Source organism: Hordeum vulgare, chromosome 5H (assembly GCF_904849725.1).
Source record: "Hordeum vulgare subsp. vulgare chromosome 5H, MorexV3_pseudomolecules_assembly, whole genome shotgun sequence".
Taxonomy (NCBI): Eukaryota; Viridiplantae; Streptophyta; class Magnoliopsida; order Poales; family Poaceae; genus Hordeum; species Hordeum vulgare.
Window position 1 is genome coordinate 273,479,473 of NC_058522.1, and position 5,724 is coordinate 273,485,196.

The following is a 5,724-nucleotide window of genomic DNA, read 5'->3' on the forward strand; positions in this document are numbered from 1 at the left end:
CTCCTTGATATCGTGAGCCAGCATTGGTTTGACTTCGAGGTTAGCTAGGAATCATGATTCCACTAGCTCCAACCCGAAGTTCTCCATTTCCTCATATAAGGCGGGTAGCCTTTCCTTGAACATAACATTCAAGGTGTTGGTCTTTCTGCTTAAGGCATCAGCCACTACATTGGCCTTACCGGGGTGATATTGAATGCTGAGATCGTAATCTTTGATTAATTCCAACCATCTTTGTTGCCTCATATTCAATTCCCTTTGAGTGAAGATATACTTCTGACTTTTGTGGCCGGTGTATACTTCACATTGCTTACCCAGAAGGAAATGTCGCCACGTCTTTAGAGCATGCACTACTGCTGCCAACTCGAGATCATGGGTGGCATAATTCTCCTCATGCGGTCGCAGTTGCCGTGACAAATACGCCATGACTTTGCCATCTTGCATTAAGACACCACCGAGCCCGGTTCTGGAGGCATCACAATATATCACAAACTCCTTGCTGATATCTGGAGTAGCCTATACCGGGGTGGTAGTTAATCTCTTCTTCAACTCCTCGAAGCTTGCTTCACACTCCGACATCCATTCGAACTTCTTGCCTTTCTTCAAGAGTTGAGTCATGGGTCGAGCGATGCGGGAGAATCCTTCTACGAACTTGCGGTAGTATCCCGCGAGCCCGAGGAACCTGCTAACTTCCTTCACATCAATAGTCGACTCCTAGTTGGTTACCGTAGTAATCTTGGAGGGAACAACTGCCAATTCACTTGATGTCATGGTATGACCCAAGAATCCAACTTCGTTCAGCCAGAATTGGCATTTGCTGAACTTGGCATAAAGTTGGTGCTCTTGAAGCTTTTCCAACACTAACCTCAAGTGTTTCTCATGATATTACTTGGACTTGGAGAAGATTAATATGTCATCAATAAATATGACAACAAACTTATCCAGGTATTACATGAAATAAGCTGGGGCATTAGTCAACCCGAAAGAGATGACAGTGCACTCGTATAGACCGTACCGGGTCACGAACGCAGTCTTGGGTATGTCTTCAGGTCGGATCTTCAATTGGTAATATCCAGATCAGACATCGATCTTGGAGAATACCTTAGTTCCATTTAACTGGTCAAACAAGTCTTCAATCTTGGGGAGTGGATACTTGTTCTTGATCGTGACTTCATTGAGAGAATGGTAATCAACGCAGCGTCTGATAGTTTCATCCTTCTTAGACATGAACAGAACAGGTGATCCCCAAGGTGACGCACTCGAACGAATGAACCCTTTCCTAAGTTGCTCATCCACCTGCTTCTTCAGCTCCGCCAGCTCTTCGGATCCCATCGTGTAAAGCTTCTTATAGATAGGCCTTGACCCGGGCATGAGCTCAATGATGAACTCGATGTCTCGGTCGGTTGGCATCCCTGGTAGCTCATCAGGAAAGACGTCCGGGTACTCACGGACTATCGGCACTTCGTCCAGCTCTTCTCCTCATAGGCTGTTAACCTGCGGTACACGAGTGGTTACTGGCTCAGAGACATACTTGACTTTGACCCCTTGGTCGCTTGTCATGGTAATAGCCCTATTGGCACATTCCAAGATGCTCTCGTGTTTGTCCAACCAATCCATGCCGAGAATTACTTCTAGGCCTTTTGACTTAATGACAATGAGGTCTGCTGAGAAGCTTATCCCATTGATAACAATCCCGACTTTCCTAGACCCTAGGTTGATCCTTAACACTGCTCCCGAGGTTTGTATTGCCATTTGCCCGTTAAGCAGAGTAGGCTTCAAACCACATTTTTCCTCAAATCTTTGTGTAACAAAAGAATGCGGAGCACCACAATCAAACAATATTGTTGATGGGGTGGAGTTGACGAGGAACGTGCCCAGAATGTAGCCCGGGTCTTCCTATGCCTCTTCTGCGGAGATATGATTGATCCGCCCTTGCTGTGATACTGTTGGTTGCGGGGAGCTTGGTTCCTGCCCGGTGCTCCTTGGCCTTGGTTTGGTATATTGGGGCGTGTTGCGTCGGGCTTCTTGTTAGGACACTGCCTTGAATAGTGTCATTTCTGTCCACATCCAAAACAGGTAACTTGTGCTGGAAGGTTGGTCTTGACTCCACTGTTGTTCAGTGGGTTGAATGATGGCTTGGTGTTGACTTGCTGCTGAGGCTAGTAGTTCTGGAGAAATGTTGAAGACTTGTACTGCTGCTGTTGATAACTGGGTCTTGCTGGAGCTGACTGCCATGGGTGTGGCTTCGTATTACTAGGTCCTCCACTACCCATCAGCTTGTGCTTAGGGGCGTCGTCCATTACACGACGCTTATCCTCCAACATAAGGGCCTTATTAACTAGATCGCTAAAGGTCCAGCATTCACAAACAACCAGTTGATACTGGAGGGACTGATGTAGTCCTTCCATAAAGCATTCCACTTTAGCGGCCTAAGTGTTGACATTCCTTGGTGCATATCTTGACAGGAGGTTGAACTTCTGCAAATACTCCTTGACGGATCCACTACCTTTCCTTATGGCTCGGAATTCATGCTTCTTAATGGTCATCATTCCGGGAGGAATGTGAGTAGCGTGGAATCCCTCTTTGAACATAGCCCAAGTGATGACCTGCCCGGCTCACATGATCTGAAATCCATCCCACCAAGCTCTGGATGTGCCTCCAAGACAGTGAGAAACATAGAGGACTTTCTCACGATCATCAATGCATTTGACCAGCGCGAGGAGGTCTCCGATAGTACGGATCCAGTCATTGGCATAAAATGGTTCAGTCGTCTCCGTGAATATGGGTGGCGTAGTTCGCATGAACTCAGAGAGAGTAGAGCGACCATTGCCATTGCCGTTCTGCGGCGGGTTGTTCACCAAGACTTGAGCGAGCTGCTGAATAGCGGCATTGTTGGCTTGATGTTCCTCGCGGAGAGCTTGAAGGATCTGAGTCATAGTCAAGCTTTCAGGAGGAGGCGATGGCGGTGGAACATCGTCCCGCTGCTGCTCATGGTGATCTCCAGCTTGATCTTCCCCTTTGGTTCCCTGCTGCTGACCTGAAGAGGCAGAGCCGGGGTTGCTGAAGGTGCTGGTGCAAGTTGCAATCACCATCCTGTCTGGGGAGTAGACAGGTCAATTTACCGAACTGGCTGGAATCATAAGGGATGATGTTCTAGTAAAAAGGGGGTCTCGTGTTGTGCTAATGTGAGATTTTTAAGCCAAAGATTTATGGAAAAGCTAATGCATTAGATTAAAACAAGTGATGTAGTCGCTTACAAGCTGCCTAAGGCAGAAATGTGGCTTGCATCAAACATGCTTACACAACACTCATGGTTTGCATGAACCGATAGATGAATTTCCTACGCTTGGGGGAAACTCCTAATTGCCTACGTCGTGGTCCTAAGCGGCGGACTGCTCGGTCTCATAGGTGGGTTCTACAGGGTCTTCGTCTTCATCTTCATCTGTACTTTACTCCTTCCGATGAGTGGGAGAAGCAAGCGGTCCGTCTCGGCGTCTCTTGGTTGGCGAGGCAGCGAAGAGTTCAATGTACTCTTCCGCGGTCAGGCGGCGACTCTGAATAGGAGTGGCCTGTAGTGGTGGTACTCCTCCTCTGAAAGCAACGCCTGATCGTCCTTTGGGTGCTGCTTCCTTCTTCACCTTGTGGGTCTTCATCTTCTCAGTGCGGAGCAGATCCTTGACTTGGTGCAGTTCTTGGCGAATCTTTGTTGACTCCTTGATCAAAAGGTGTGTCAAAGTGTCGGAGGAGAGGCTAAAGTAGGTCTAAAACCTTAGTGGTGTCCCGTCCTCTGAGGATGGGTTGAGTATCCAACTCCCGTCTATTCGATCCTTAATAAAAGGTAGGTGACGAGTAGTTGGCTCGTTAGCCGTCTCGGGAAGGATATCGTGGAGACGCATGAGCGCCTCTCGTGCGGCTGTCTCCACTGGCAGCATCAGATCCTCCATTTGTGGTCCTTCGAAGAACCAACTAGTCGGGGAGTCATTAGCCTTCACTATCACATCCACGTGATATTCCTTGGAGTCAGCGTTGACCCAGTGCTCGCGGTAGAGGAAGATGGCCGTGCAGCATACTTGGCACTTCTCTATGCTATCACCCAAAAGTAGGGGAAAGCCCGTCTCCAAAAGCATCTCAGGTACGGCGGCCATCTACAAGATGTAGGGACAGAGGGTTAGAAAGTTTTCAGTGGGTGTAGAATCTCAGGTTAAGGTCTAGGTGCACGAATCATCTTGGCTATCATCCATGCTACCTAAGGCTTCCTATAGTCAGGATGGCTCTGATACCAGCTCTATAGGGACACCGACTTACAAGTCGAGATCGCCGAATGAACGTGCTGAGTGATCCGAGAGATCAATGCTCACCGAACACACAGATACTGAATATTAAGAGTCTTACATCCAAATACCGAATTATTACATCATGTGACCGAATGGTCAAGTTCACAAAGTAGGGCCTATAAGGACAAATCACATGGATACAACTAGTAGCGGAAATCTTAGGGCTAAGCGGGTGCCCATGCCATCAGCCTACACCAATAGGCATTCTGACTGGGGAGCATCCTAGTTTGCAGGGGCGTCTCGGGAGACGTACTCATCTCCAAACTCCAGTCCTTCCATGTCAGGTCAATATTATAACCAGTGGCAAGCCAATGAGTACTTTTGAATGTACTCGCAAACAGCCCGTGATATGAACACTGCAAGTGAAGGATAACAATAATATGCATCTTTGGTGGACAACAACTTGTTGTAATAAACATGATCATGTGTATGCAACACAAGCTAAATGTTGATTTGAAGAACAGGTTACAGATATCAATATATCTGTAGAGGCCTGAACACTCCGGTTCACCCTATATGCCAAGTCACCAAACTTGGTCATATCAACTCTTTCATATTAACACCATACTCACACACACTTGGTTTATGCGGAAACAACTGGACGTAGTTTAAGCAGCACCACCGAACTCTCCTTGACCGTGGACGCGGCTATTCGAATAGTTTTACACTCTCGAGAGGTAGTACGCTGGACCCACGAGATCCAAGAAACTTCCACGTCATCCATGACTCGCGGTATATAACATACCCGAGGTAAGTACCCGATCAATGCCTTTCCCCTAACGATACTATACAAAGAGGTCCACTCGATTGGTACCCAGCCCACATGTTGTACGTCTTACGAGCACCGACTCTAGACAGTATGAACCATGCAGGGACCAACGGTGTGCCTGGAACACGTAAAAACGGCATAGTCGCCCTACCCGGCACGACCCCATCACGAGAGTGACCACACATCACTCCTGCCACTAGTAATGTGGCTCCTTGTTAGCACCGGCCAGAGTAATCAACACGGCCCCGTCCCATAAAGGGGTAACGTGGTCGTACATGTAAGGTTGGTACGGTCGACACATCATAAATCTAATCCCATTTCCGAAACCATACACACTCAAATACCCGGTGCACAACTTCACCAAAAGTGGCTACCTAACTCATCATCACCCTCGGGCATTAGTGGCACCCGACGGGGTTTTCATAAACCTTTGATTTATTTCATCATCATGCTCTTGCTAATACTAATCTAACTTTACATGTCAACATGATATTAGCATGACCCTCATAGGTGGTAGGATCAAGCTCAATGCATGTGCTCCGGAGGAGCCATCGGTAACATCAGCTCAATGATTTACCAGTACTTATGATCATATGCAATGGAAATATTTGTTACATTAGCATG